Source organism: Mus caroli, unplaced genomic scaffold (genome assembly GCF_978045245.1).
Source record: "Mus caroli unplaced genomic scaffold, Mus_caroli_1 scaffold_10, whole genome shotgun sequence".
Taxonomy (NCBI): Eukaryota; Metazoa; Chordata; class Mammalia; order Rodentia; family Muridae; genus Mus; species Mus caroli.
Genome location: NW_028227265.1, coordinates 33,919,667 through 33,935,388, shown reverse-complemented (window position 1 = coordinate 33,935,388; position 15,722 = coordinate 33,919,667). Strand labels below are relative to the sequence as shown.

Here is a 15,722-nt window from a genome sequence, read left to right as displayed (position 1 = left end):
CAGCGGAGTTTCTTCTACGCCTTGGGAAGAATGTTCCATTGTGGCGTCATGGTTACCACGGCATCTCTCAGCAAACGTTTGAACCTGAGAACTTAAGAGGGACAGGAGGAAATGTATGAATTGTCTGACATTGATGGGGTTATTTCAAAAGATGCCTTTTTGGGTATGACTAAGAAGATGTCCCCTTTGCAAGATGCTGAGGTCCTTGGTTGTAGCCATGGGCTGTCTCCTGCTCAGCACCTGCTCCCATTTATACAAGTTACCTGTCAGGGTAAGCCTATCTTGAGTCCCCCTGCCAAGATGGTTTCTTAGAGACTTCCAGCTTGTGAGTCCAAGCTACACTACTGGACAAACTCTAAGAAACCATGTGGCCAGGTTGGATCTGCTCTCCAGCAGCCTTGGTTCCGCACAACTGCTGGGATCAAACAAGTACTGATAACAGCATGGTAAGATGGAACTCTGTAGAAACACAGAGAGCTTGTGGGCTGCTGGCATGGGCTCTCAGAATAGACCTCCTTGGTGGATAATAGTGGCCAAAGACAGGCAGTTCTGGGGAGGATAGACTGTAGATAGTAAGAAAGTGATGGCTGTTTCCTACTGGCCCCTGATGTCTTCTGGGGGAGTGGGTTTGGGCAGTGAGAACTGATCTGGCCATTGTTTTGTTTGTTTGTTTTCGAGACAGAGTTTCTCTGTGTAGCCCTGGCTGTCCTGGTACTCACTTTGTAGACCAGGCTGGCCTCGAACTTAGAAATCCACCTGTCTCTGCCTCCCGAGTGCTGGGATTAAAGGCATGCGCCACCACGCCCGGCTTCTGGCCATTGTTTGATGTTGAAAGTCCCTAAGACCTTTCCTGTGCTGGTTTCTCACTCCCCAGCTATACCCTCCCTGGAAGAACAAAGGAAATGTTTCCCAGACAAGGACACACAATGGCTCAGATTGGTCACTTCCTTAGAGTCAGCCACCTGGAGATTGACAGGAGAGTGTGAACCCAGATGTTTACAGCCTAGAGATGGTGAGCCATCAGTTTCTCTGCTTAATTCATGGCTGTTTTTATCTGGGGTAGAGGCAGAGATAGAGACTGGGATTATAGCAATAGTTGCCCTTGGGAGGTGGGGGGGGGGCAGGGACTGTCAAGTGACCATTTTTTGAGGAATCTGTTTCTATTCACCCTAGACAGCACAGCAGGAGACCGAAGAAATGATTTCATACAAATCTAGTCTGGTGAACCAGTGAGTTGATTGGGAGTTACTCACAAGTGCATAATAGGTGAGCGGTTACTTATAAAACCATGAATTTTTATTTTTTATTTTTAAAAAAATGCTTTTTAGAAAAGTCCAGTACTGCGAGCTGTGGTTGTCCTTTCTGGCCCCTACCGGGGCCTCTATGGCAAGGTAGAAGGCCTACATCCTGACAATGTACGGGCCATGGTTCAGTTGGCAGTGGGCAACCGCATTGTGACTGTTAGTGAGTATTGCCTGCGGCCTGTTTCCCAGCAGGAGTTTGATAGTTTGAAGCCAGGCCATGTGAGCAAAACTTCCACAGAGCAGTAGAACAGAGCAACTGGAACAGCCTCGTCATTGAAGGCCGTACAGAATCAGGAAGACTCAAAAAGGAGACAGAAGGATTCGGAGAAGAAGCGGAAACACTCTCCTGACCAACAGGATGGACATGTGCCCAAGACTGAGAAAGCAGCCCCTAGAAACAAGCACTGGTTGCACAGGGACCTACGTGTGCAGTTCATTGACAAACTACACAAGAGTGGCCGCTATTATAACACCAAGATGACAATTGAAGATGTCCTGAGCCCAGACACATGTGTGTGTCGAACGGTTGAAGGCCGAGTTCTGGAAGATGTGAGAGAAGACATGCTGGAGACCCTGATTCCCAAGGGAGAAGGCCACTGTGTGATGGTGGTGCTGGGACCACATGCTGGAAAGGTGGGACTTCTTAGGAATCAGGACAGAGCGCAGAGTCACGTTTTGGTCCAACTTGGGAGAGAGAACCAGGTGGTGGAGCTCCACTATAACGCCATCTGCCAGTACATGGGCCCCGGTGACTCAGATGAAGACTGACACATGGACCACTGCCCGTCGCTCAGATGCCAGGGAGAAGACAGATGTTCTGTCCTCCTTTGAGATGCAAGGATGGGGATGTGACTAGATAGAGTTTACCAAAATTTAGAGTGTGATAAAAACCATCTTAAATAGTGGAAGGATGAAATCAAAACCAGTATGCAAACTGTAAATTTGGGTGGAAGCTGAGATAACCAAAGTGGAAACACTTCATTTCTTAGCCTCATTTCCCTGCTGAGGGTTCAGGACAAGTTAAATTCCCCATTCAGTACATAGTTTACCCTTGGAACATAAAATCCGTGAAGTCTGTCCCCAGACAAACACAATAGAATCTGCAATGCTGCATCTCAGAACAACTTCCTGAGTCTGGATCTTGAATGGTCTTCAAAGGCTCTTTTTTTTTTTAATTTGCTATTTTATTTTATTTATATTTTTATTAGGTATTTTCCTCATTTATATTTCCAATGCTATCGCAAAAGTCCCCCATACCCTCCCCCCCCACCCCCTACCCACCCACTCCCACTTTTTGGACCTGGCGTTCCCCTGTACTGGGGCATATAAAGTTTGCAAGTCCAATGGGCCTCTCTTTCCAGTGATGGCCGACTAGGCCATCTTTTGATACATATGCAGCTAGAGTCAAGAGCTCCAGGGTACTGGTTAGTTCATAATGTTGTTCCACCTATAGGGTTGCAGATCCCTTTAGCTCCTTGGATACTTTCTCTAGCTCCTCCATTGGGGGCCCTCAAAGGCTCTTTTTTTTTTTAAATATTTATTGTATTTTGTTGTTTTATGTGTGTGTAAGAGAGAAAGAGTATGTGATTGTGAATACAAATGCTTCCAGAGAGAGAGAAAAATATGTGAATGCTCAGAGACCATTAATGTTGAGTTCCCCCGGAGTTGAAGTTACAGACAATTGCAAGCTGCCCTGCATGGGTGTTAGGAAGCAGACCTGGATCCTTTGGAAGTACAGTAAGCACTCTTAAGCACTGAGCCACCTCTCCAGCTCCTGTGCCCATATGGTAAAGGACTCTTGCTCAGGATTGTGCTACTAGCACATACTTTTGACCTCTAGGAATGTCCCTGGGCTGATGATGCACTGAAGAGAAAGGGGGAACTTCTGCCCATGAACAGCATGGGTTAGTTCCAATTTCCAAAGCAACTCGTCACTTCTAGTCCCCATACATTGCTTAGGTTAAAAGGTATTTCTGACTCATGCAGTTTCTTTGCTTGCCATGGGTGATTATATATATATATATATATATTTTAAATAAAAGGTTATTGTTGAGAATCCTGAACCTTTTTCCTGCTTGGTGGTTGGAGAAGAAAAGTCAGAGCCTTAGACACAATTGTTTCTAAATAATCCCTAATATATATAGTATTTAACTTAGACCTGTGCCACAGGTAAAAATACCTAACTTGTCAGCCGCGCCCCACACACTGAAAAGAATCAAAACATCCCAATGATACTGGTAAATGTGGCTAGAACTGGGCTGAACTCTCTGGCCAAAATAAACAGACAAAAAGACATGAGTCACACAGAGTGTGGTGGCCCATATCTGTAATCTAGCACTTGAGAGGCTGAGGCAGGAAAATTCCCATGAGTTCCAGGACAGTCTGAGAGCTTCACTGAAAAACCTAGCAGGAAATGTGCTAGGTGTAGTAGCACACACCTTTGATCTTCACACTCAGGAGACAGAAGTAGGCAGATCTCCATGAGTGCGAAACCAGCCTGGTCTACAAAACAGGCCCCAGGCCAGCCAGAACTCATAATAAGAACCTATCTATCTCAAATAAGTAAGGATACTGTGGTTTTCTCCCTTCCTATTGTCCCTTTTATGTCTTCTCTTATCTAATTGCTATATCTAAGACTTTGATACTGTAGGGGACAGTGGACATCTCATTCCTGATTTCCAAAGAAATGCTCAGTGTGTCTATATTGAATATAATGTTGGCTATAGATTTATTGTATATAGCCATTATTATTTTGACATATTTACATGTATTTCTACAGACTCAGGGCTTTTATCACTTTGTCAAATGTGTTTTCAGCATTTACTTTAATAATTAATGTTTTTCTGTCCTTGAGTTTGTTTATATGCTGTATTCCATTTACTGATTTATGTATGTTGAAACACCTTTGCCTTTTGGGAATGAAACTTACTTGGTCATAATGTGTAATCTTCTCAATGTGTTCCTAGATTCAGTTTGTAAGCATTTTGTTATAATTTTTTTAACATAACATTTTTATTGACTCTCTGAGAATTTCACATCATACATCCTCATCACACTTCCCAGTCCTTCCATGTCTGTCCCCACCCTACTTTGTGACCTCCCTGCCAAAACAAGTTAAAATAAAAATAAAAATAAATAAAAATTAGAAAATAAAACTAAAAAAGAAAAAAGAAAAGTACAGTACTTTTGAAGGAAATCTTCTCTTTGATTATGTCAATGAATCAAAGAGGCCACTTATCACCCCCAAAGACAGGCATCTGTTTTCTCCTTCACCAGGCTATCTGATAGAAGAAAATAATTGACTGGCTTTGCAAACAATCAGTTCTCCAGTGCCATGTTCATGGCAGGCATCACTAATCTAACACTGCACCCTTCCCCTCAGAATAGGCAGTCATTACCAATCAATCAGTCATTTCACCAGAAAAGGCTCATCTGTTGTCTTAGGTCACAAAAATACAATCAAAGACTCACTGTCACCTTTTTAAAGAAAAGACAGACTTATTCCTCAGCCTCTGGCATTTAAAATGAAGATATATAGCCTTCTAGTTTAACTAACTTAAACTATTAATTTCCAATCTAAACATTGTAAATAACTTGAAGAAACTGAAAAAAAAATGTGGTCATGCTTTATGGATTCAGCAGACTAGATAATGCACTGATACTCGATCAAATACCAAGTTCGTGGTGGTTTGTCCTTTTGGCATTGGTAATGCACTGATACTCAAACAAGTACCAAATTCGTGGTGCTTTGTCCTTTTGGCGTTGGTATCAATTGTTTGACATTTTTTGCAGAGACATTTCAAGATTTTTCTGGGCTTATGTACAGTCCCGTTCCTCCTGTCTCTCTGGCCCTGCCAACCATCAGTCTACCCTGCATCTCTATGCATTTCCCTGCGTTGAACCTTCATCTAAACTGGATTGTGTACTTGGCGGCCTTCTGTGTCTGGCATCTTGTATATAGCCTAATGATTTCGTGGTTCTCCATGTTACTGTGTATATTGGTGCTCCATTCTTTTTTATAAGACTGGCCAGTATTACATATATGTCTACACATGTAAGATTACTACCATTCATTCTTCCCTGTGAGAGTACTATTTCTACTTTGGGACTATCGTGACTAACGTGACTATTTGTACTTATCTGCCTTAAGCTTGTTGGGCTTCTTGCCTGTCTGGAGTCACATTTTCATTACAAATGGGACTTTTCTGACCGTTGTAACCATGACTATTTCTGCCCCTTTATCTCTCTCTTTTCATTATACACATGTTGATGCATTTGGTGGTATCCTGGTTTGTTTATCTTTGTTTCTCAGGCCTGATATCCTGAGGAAATTATACTTTTCCTCACTATTCTAATCTGCAACTGAAATGCTTTATGGAGTTTGAGGGGGGGGGGAGAGTATTATGCTTTTCAGCTACAAAATTCCCATTTGGGTCCTCTTGTATGTTCTAGCTCTTTAGTTACTAATAGTGTCTATCTGTTCATTCACTGTTCCCATAATTTTATTATTATTTTTATTTAGTTGTTTGAATATTCTGAAAATAGCTAATTGGCCAGGGACTGTGGCTCAGTGGTGGGGCCTGGGTTCATCCCTAGCACCGTGTAAGTCCTCTGCATGCAGACCATCCCTTCTTGGTTCTCTGTGTGACCCATGATTCTTTGTTGGACGTTGTAGCCAGACACGACAGAGCTGCCTTCCTGTGGACTGGGTGGTTTTCATTCTACTCATTCTTTTGGTTCCATTAAGGCCTTGGTTCCCAGAGTTCTGAAAAACTTAGCCTTAATGGTTTTCATTAGATTTTTCACTTGTTTTTATTGGAATGGCAGACTTTTAGAGTTCCTCACGCTGCCATTTTTACTAGTTTGCCTTATTCATTCATTTATTCCTATTGTGATAAATCTGCATAGAATCTCCCCACCCCATCATTTAAAACTTTTAAACAGCAGTTCAGTGGTGCTAATGCATTGGTGTATTGGTGTTGTGCAACATCACCACTGTTCTGCAGAGAATTCTTTTTCTGAAGCAGGAGATCTCCCTATGTAGCGGTCCCGGAGGCCTGGCCTGAAACTTATGTAGACCAGGCTGGCCTCAAACCTATGGTTATCTTCCTACCTCTTGTCTCTTATATGCTGAAATTACAGGTATGTACCACCATGACTGGTTCCAGAGAGTTTTCATCTTTTTAAAGGGAAACATCCTCTATTAAACTGTAATGCCCATGCCCTCTGTCAACAGACACCGTTCTATTTTCTGTTTTGAGGAATCTGGTTACTTGTGGTTAGATCCGCACTGTATCTGTCTCATTGTATCTGACGCTTCATGTGCTATCTTTATTGTCTGTGTGTGTTGGGGCAGAGTTTCATTCCTTCTGTTTGTGTAGGGAGTGGGGCGGCTGAGGCTGACATCTGGAACCTTCCTCAATTGTTCTCCACAGTATTCACTGAGGTAGAGTCTCTCAGCCAAACCCAAAGAGCACCAATAAGGCTCGTAGCCATAGTCAGCTAGCACTGGGCATTACCTGCCTCTGTTCTGAGCCTTGGGATTATAAGTGGGTCATCACAGCCACCTGGGATTATGTGGACTTTGGACCTCAAGTTTACACATTGCACACTCTATCCATTGAGCATCTCCCTAGATGCTTCATTCCTTTGTAAATACCACATTTTGTCTGTCCATCCATCCATCCATGGATGCACTTATGGGACTTTTCTATCCTTTGTCTATTGTGAGGAATGCTAGTTTGAACCCTGGTATATAGCTCCCTCTCCAAATTCTGGATTTTAGTTCTGTAGGTATGTACTCACAACAGATTCGCCAACTTGCTTTTGAGTCAGGGTCTCATAATTCCAAGGATGACATTAAGCTTGCTGTACAGCAGACGATTGAACTCCTGATCCTACTGCCTCCACTGCGCAAGTGCTGCCCTTCACTGTGTTTATGTATTGCTGGGGATTGAACCCAGAGTTTTGTGTGCACTAGGTAGGAACCCTACCAACTGAGCTGCAAACCCAGCCCCGATTCTGGCACATTCACAGGCACACATTCTCTCTCTCTCTCTCTCTCTCTCTCTCTCTCTCTCTCTCTCTCTCTCTCTCTCTCTCTCTCTCACACACACACACACACACACACACACATGCATAGGCACATGCACATGTATCTACACACACATTTTGACACACACTTGAATACAGACACAGAGAGAAGATTAGCAGCATTTCTATACAGTAACAACCAACTATGTGAGAAAGGAAATCAAGAAAACAATCTCATAACAGTAGCACAGAAATACTCAGGAATAAGTTTAATCAGAAGGGTAAACATTTATCAACTCATGAAACAGTAATGAAGGGAGATACTAATGACTGGGGAAATAGTCTCTGTTTGAGGTTGACAGAATTAGTGTTAAAATATCTAGTTCTTAATCTACAGGTTATATGCAACCCCTACTGTCTTAGTTAGGGTTTTACTGCTGTGAACAGACACCATGACCAAGGCAAGTCTTATATATATAAAAATAAAAACAACAACATTTAATTGGGGCTGGCTTACAGGTTCAGAGGTTCAGTCCATTATCATCAAGGTGGGAGCATGGCAGTATCCAGGCAGGCATGGTGCAGGAGGAGCTGAGAGTTCTACATCTTCATCCAAAGGCTGCTAGTGGAAGACTAACTTCCAGGCAACTAGGGTGAGGATCTTATACCCACACCCACAGTGACACACCCATTCCAACCAGGTCACACCTATTCGAACAAGGCCACACCTTCAGATGGTGCCACTCCCTGGTCCAAGGATATACAAACCATCACACCTACCTATCAAAAATTGAAAGGCAAATAATAATAATAACCATAGGTGTGGCAACACACGTCTTTAATCCCAACACTTTAGCTGGCAGAGGCCAATGAACTTCTATGTTTGAGGCTGGCCTTATCTATATAATGAGATCCTTTCTCAAAAAACAAACAACAAACAAAAAAATCTGTGCCATTTTTTTCATAGTAAAAGAAGAAAAAAAATCCTAAAATGGGGTTGGGGGTGGGGCTGGAGAGATGACTCAGTGGGTTAAGAGCACTGACTGCTCTTCCAGAGGTCCTGAGTTCAATTCCCAGCAACCGCATGGTGGCTCACAACCAATGCCCTCCTTTGGTGCGTCTGAAGACAGCTACAGTGTACTTGTATACATAAAATAGTTATTATTATTTTTTTAATCCTAACATCGAGCCACAGGAAATCCTGAATCAAGCAAAAAAAAATTTTTTTTGCCACCAAATAACAAAGCTAGAGGGCTGTCACTATTTTATTTCAAAGTGTCCTACAAAACTATACTAATCAAAACAGCATGGTACTGGAATAAAAATAGATATTTAGGCCAGTAGAATAGAATAGAGCCTATGTGCGTTTGTGGTCAGTTGATCAGTCGTCAACCAAGCTGCCAAGAGAACACCAAGAGGAAACAGTCCCTTTAGTACACGCTGTGGGGGAAACTGGGTATCCACACACAGAAGAATAGATCCTGTTCTCACGCTGTATTCAAAGGTATCTCAAAATGGATTAAAGCTTACCCATAAGGCCTGAAACTGTGGACTGAAGTTTGTAGAGGGAAACATGGGGGAGAGTTGATGTTTTAGGATTTTTTAGAACACGGCTCCAAAGCATAGAGACAAAAGCCAAAAACAGACCAATAAGCTGTGAGCTTTGGACAGTGCCAGCCTATGGAGAAGAAAGCAAACTACACACATTACAAAGGAAATGACAGAATGAAGAATGGCCTTCAGAGCAGGAGCATGTATTTGCAGATGTGCATCTGGGGAGGGGGTGACATCCAAGACACCCAAGGAGCTCAACTCAATCAATAACCAGAGAAAAGTTATATCATTCAAAGCAAGTGGACTAAGAGGTAGGGCCATGGCGTGTGCCTGTTATCCCAGCAAGCACTCAGGAGGCTGAGGTACGACAGCAAGCTTGAGTCAGCCTGGACTACACTGAAAGACCCTGTGTTCAAAAACGGATACTGCATTTTTAAAAATCTGAAATGGTCTAAGGTAGATATTTCTCAAAAGGAGACATGCAAGTGGCTGGCAGGTATACAGAAACCACATTCAGCATCCCTGACCATCTGTTAGGACAGCTGTTTTTTAAAAAAGACAGGAGACAAGCAAGCATTGGTGAGGGTGTAGAGAGACAGAAACCCCTGTGCAGAGACGGAAGGGTTTAAATTGGTGTCGCTATTTTGGAAAATTATGTGGGTCCCTCAAGAATGACTTAAAAATAGAACTCTGCCAAAGGAGTGAAATCTGAATATCAAAGAGATGAATGCATTCCCTTCTGCTTACAGTGTGATCCAAAATAGCTACTGTATGGAATTAACCTAAGTGCCCAGTTACAGATGAGTGGGTAATGAAAAAAACATGGTATTTATGCACCGTGGAATATGACTGAGCCTTAAAGAAGGAAATCCTGCCATTTGTGACAGGGCTGATGAACTTGCATCGTCTCGTTATCTCAGGGAAATAAGCAGACACAGAAATACAGCTATTTTAGAACACATATGTGTGGAATCTGAAAAATCCACAGAAGCAAGGAACAGAATGGTGGGTGCCAGGGGCCTGGGGTGAAGGATGGAGAAGTGCAGCATGGGGGAGCAAAGCATCAGTTGGGCAGATGACTGAGTCCTGAGATCCATCGTGCAACATGGTGGCTGCCGGTAACAGCAATGAGTCCTGTGCTTAAGAGTTGCCAAGAGAACAGAGGTCCGATGTTCAAGCCGGTGAAATAAAGTATGTGGAGCTACACACACTAGCTTGATTGTGACAGTCCTTCTATAATGTGTGTATTTCATGTGGAGCTTGTTCCGTGGCTCAAGTGATTATCAGGCAAGCATAAATTCAGACCTTTAGTATCCATGTAAAAGTTGGGCACAACAGTGTGTGTCTGTAAACTCAATACTGAAGGACAGAGACAGGCAGAACAGAGGACTCGCTGGCCAGCCTTAGACTAAGTGGTGATCTCCAGGTTCGTAGTAGTACCAAAAGATACCCAGTGTTGAACTCTGGCCTCCATGCACAAGTGAGCACATATGTACAAACACACACACACACACACACACAGACACACACACACACACACACATACACCATACTGTGGTAGTTTGAGTGAGACTGGCCCCCTCAAACTCCTATTTGTTTCAGTGCTTGACCCCCGGTTAGTGGAACTGTTTGGGAAGGATTAGAAGGTGTGGCCATGTTGGAGGAAGTATGTCACTTGGGGTGGGCTTTGAGGTTTCAAAAGCACTAGGCCCAGTCTCTCTCTCTCTCTCTCTCTCTCTCTCTCTCTCTCTCTCTCTCTCTCTCTCTCTCTCTCTCTGCCTGAAATTTGTGGATCAGGTGTGAGTTCTCAGCTATTGTTCCTATTGCCATGTGTCCCACCATGCTAATAAGAGTAGACTAACACTCTGAAACTGTAAGCAGGCCCCCAACGAAATGATTTATTTTATAAGTTGCTTTGGTTATAGTGTCTACTCACAGCAATAGAACAGTAACTAAGACACACCCTAAAAAAGAAACATGTATGTATATATTGTATGTGTATACACATACACACACACACACTATATATATATATATATATATACATACATACATATATATGAATATGCACACATACATATACATAAATTTTGTCACCTTTAAGCTCAGAGAGAGAAAAACAAGAGTTACAAAGGATGACTGTGAGAGAGAGAGAGAATCACAAATGAAGGTGAAGCCTTTATTATGGCCCCATCAGGAAATCCTTTCCCTTCTTACTGCTCTGAAGTCATCAGTAATAGAATTCTGGTGATTTGCTACCTGTCATGTGGATCCAATACTGTGTGGGTCTTCACATGGTCTCGCACCCACGTAACATTCTGTTGCTCTTCGGTTTAAGATCTGTCTGCTCCTTTTCAGTGTACCCACGAATTCCATCCTGAAAGAGAGCCTCCATTCTCTCTCTTGCTGCATTTGTTACTTCTTGACGCTGTGATGGAAGACCTGAAAGACATTTCTTGAGGGAGGAAGGATTCTGGTGTGTGGGTCAAGGATGTGGCACAGTCTAACATGGCTGTGAAGTCAGAATGGCTCAGGGCTGGACAGCGGGAGCTGATGGCTCCAGTTCTGTCACGTGGGCAGTGAATAATCACAGAACTTCCGAGGAAAGCAGGGCCTGGCTATACCCCACAGCTGCCTCTTCCATCCATCCACTGCCTCCGAAGAGGCCCAGCCTCCAAAAGGTCCATAATCTACCCAAACAGCACCACCAGCAGGGCACGCAAGGTTCTGCAGAACGTTTCACATGTAAGCAAAAACACTTGTCCGTGGACATTTGAATTGTCACCAATTTAAAAAATATGAACCAGCAATTCTGCGGCCAATATGGCCCCACAAGTCTCGGTATGATTTCTATGTTCCATGTGATGGCATTGTCTCACTGGAGAGACACTATCCCAAGTCTGTATCGGGAGTCTGTCTTCCTAGGCAGAGTTCTTCCCAGACATAAACCAACTTGTGTTATATTTCTCAATGGTAAAAACCAAAGCCCTGAAGTGGAAACAGAAAAATGCCTAACCGTGTTCTCCCGGGGCTGTGAGCTATCCCACCTACTGCTGCCTCTGCTTCCCCGCCCCCCCCCCACCCCCGGGACTGGCCATTGTTCAGTTCCACTTGGGACCTCCGTGTCCCCAGAGGAGGTTTAGAGTTCCCTTAAGTGAGAGGCTCATGGCATCCGGCCACCAGCTGGTGCTTTACAAAGGACAAAACTTGCTACTAGTCCTCCACCCTGCCCCACAAAGGATCCCTTTGCTAATTAAGAAGCTGGCTTTGAAGCTTAACCTTTCATATTAAAGAAGACAGCTTTGAAGACCATAGACCCTGTAGGAACCTTGCAGAATGCTACACAGAGAGAGAATCTGCAGCCACAGAACAGGGTGCAGTTCAACACCTGGACCTCCGAGAAACCATCCATTGTGGAGACAAGCAAGCCAAAAAACAGGAAGTAGAAAGTAGAACTGACTTTTTCCCCCCTAAACACATTATGAATAGATCACTTTAGAAAATGTCTGATAGGATATACATAGCTGCACCTCCCATGGCAGCGAGTTAAGGATGTGGGGGTGGCAGGATGGAGAAAGGCCTCTTTTATTTTTGGTTTTATTCAAGTTTGTTCTTTTCCTTTAATAAGTTTGTGATATATATATATCCATGGGTCCCTCATATATATATATATATATATATATATATATATATATATATATATATAGAGAGAGAGAGAGAGAGAGAGAGAGAGAGAGATTTATGGGACACAAGCTGTCATCCTGCCAGCCCTCTTGTCCAAAGCAGCCAAGATAATTTTAATAACGTTCTAGTATAAAAACAAAGTGGTAATGAAGATTTTAGTTTATGTTTCAGAAAATCCATGATGTTTTTAGCATCATGGCCAAGAAGCATGTATGGGGGAAAACAAAAAAGAGTCGGAATGGAGAGATGGCTCAGCAGTTAAGATCTTGCAGAGGACCCGACTCCAGTCTCCAGCATCCTCATAGCAGGCAGTTCACAACCCCAAGAACTCCAGCTCCAGAAGCATCTCACACCTCAGACCTTCACGGGCATCTGTGCTCATATGCGCACACCCACACCCACTCATCCATACCCCCCCACACACCTACATCTAAGAGAAGACAAAGGAGATATTTTAGGGAAGGATGCCACAGGTCCCTCCATGGGTCCCTCATTGTTGAATAAAGCAGTATAGAAGTCTGCATGAGGTGCACCTGTTGGACTATCTTGCTGAGATGTGCCCTGATGAAGAAACTGGCATCTTAGATGCCGACCTTATCTTACTGAGCCCAACTGGGATGACAGGAAATTAGGGGTGCCTACACCCCACCTGACAGTTGGAGAAAGACAAGAGGGGTATTGGATTTCAGCTATTCTTAGCCGGACACTGCAGCCCCCCACCCCTGACTCCATGTCTGCCATGCCCACCTCTGCCTCAAGACCCCAAGACTTTCTGCAGGTCTGGGCCCCACGCTACACCCTGCCTCTGCTGTGCCCTGTCTCCTCCAGCCACCCTCCTCCCTGCTGCCAGGCACCTGCCCTGGGCGTCATGGTCTAGAACTTCCCAACCCACCCACAGGCACAAAGCAACCCAACAGGGTCACCAAGTCCCCTGACATCAGCAAGTGCTAGCCTGGCCACTGTCACCCCATCACTCCTCACGCATTTACCTTGCCACAGATCACCAAGTCAGAAATGCCCAACATGACCTCATCCCCGTTGTCTTTCCTTTAACACACATTAATTGAGTAGCTGCTACATGTTGACCCAGGTCCAGATGAATGAATCAAATATGGCTTCCCACCTACAAGCTTCTAATAGGAAAGACAAATGGTGACATGGGCTGTAATTCCAGCTACTCTGGAAGTTGGGGTGTGAGGATCACAGTTCAAGGCCACCCTGAACAACTTAGCAAGCCCCTGGAGAGTGGGGCTGAGGCAAGATGGCTTAGGGGTTCAGAGTACCTGCAGAGGACCTGGGTTCAGTTCCCAGTACCTCTGTGGCAGCTCACAGTCATCTACGACTCCATTTTCAGGGGACCCAGTGCCCTCTATGGCCTCCATGTGTACCACGCAGACATGCAGTACACTCATACATGCAGACAAAGCAGTCAAACATATCAAATAAAAATTATTTAAGAGATAGGGGCAGTTGCCCTTGGAGATGACCTGGGTTCAGTTCCGGTCCTTACCGGATGACTCACGACAATCTGTCACTCCAGTTCCAGGAGACCTGGATACCCTCTTCTGACCTCTGAGGGCTCCGTCCATATATAGTGCATGTAAACCCAAGCAGGCACATGGATGTATATGAAAACACTATTTGGGGGCTGGAGAGAAGGCTCAGTGATTAAGAATACTTGTGGTTCTTGCAGAGGACCTGGGATTGGTTTTCGGTGTTCATATCAGGCCACTAACAACTGTCTGCAACTCCAACTCCAGAGGACCCACTGCTCTCTTCCAGGCATCCGTGAGAACTGCATGAACGTGGTGCATAGACATGTAGCCAAAACGCCCGGATACATAATAAATAACTTTTTAAAAATCATGAAAAAAAACTGTTTTAAAGGTTTTTAAAAGTGTCGTGTTCACCCCACATCAAGGAAACTTCTCTTTGCAACAGATGGAACCTGCTAGAGAAAACCACAACCAATCAAAATACAGAGTTGTGGGGCCCAGTCCCAGTGGGAACATGCAAGTCTCTCCTGCACATGAGGCCCAGGGAACGTCATCGAAGAAGGAACAGAAAGACTGTGAGAATCAACGGATGGGAGCATTTTAGGGCTCAAGAAGTTCCATTTAAAGCTAAGCATCCATCTCGTTACCTACCAGCCATTTGTCTCTGACTCCAGTCCCTAGAAGATAAGTTCCCAGGAGCCCTGACTCAGTAACCACCCCCATCCAAAAATGTACGGTCATGATCATGTACGTGCCACGATATGACTAAATGCTTTTTAAAACACTTCTGTAACTTGCTTACCCAGAATCCAAAGAATGTTTTGAGTTCCTGTAATCAATTTAACTTGGCAGAACGTAACAATCTTTGCTTGCTTGCGTGGACATTGAAGGTCTTCCCCTTTTAAAATACTTCCCCATTACCCGACATCCTCCCCCCACGGCAATCTCAAATTTGGCTCAGAGATGGTTCATCCTTCTAGCCGCCAATCAATAAATCTTTTAATTATAATTGCACTGAATCTATGGCCTTTTCCCCAGGGGTCACAAACTCCATAACATTGCTGTGAGATTGTGTCTTCTAGCAACATCAGAAGCTATAGTCATAAAGTCTCATCAATATGACTACCCAAATGAAAGCTGAGCAAGGACACCAAATGAACATATTACACTCGGGAAAACCCACGAAGCCTCAACTCTACACAAAGACCTTTAGGCCACCCAGAAAGCTGGGACCGGGAGATGTGGCTTTCCCCAGGAAGAACACACCAATTGGGTGTCCAGTGCCAGGTGCTCAGCCCTGAAAACATACAAGAAACATTATATGGACTAAACATTATATTTAGGAATACATACATACACACATACATACAACAATTAGTGAAAAAAGAGGCCATGAATTTGGAGACCGGGGAGGGGTATATGGGAGGGTTTGGAAAAAGTAAAGAGAGAAATGTAATTATAATCGAAAGAAAGAGAGAAAGAAAGAAAGAAAGAAAGAAAGAAAGAAAGAAAGAAAGAAAGAAAGAAAGAAAGAAAGAAAGAAAGAAAGGAAGGAAGGAAGGAAGGAAGGAAGGAAGGAAGGAAGGAAAGAAAGGAAGGAAGAGGAAGAATGAGAGAGAGAGAGAGAGAGAGAGAGAGAGAGAGAGAGAGA

The 15,722-nt window shown here is 43.8% G+C and overlaps 1 pseudogene; it reads left to right on the top strand.

Annotated features, from left to right (window-relative positions):
- Positions 1–217: 217 nt before the first annotated feature.
- On the top strand, positions 218–2,187 carry LOC110300883 (G-patch domain and KOW motifs-containing protein pseudogene; annotated as a pseudogene).
- The last annotated feature ends 13,535 nt before the right edge of the window (positions 2,188–15,722 follow it).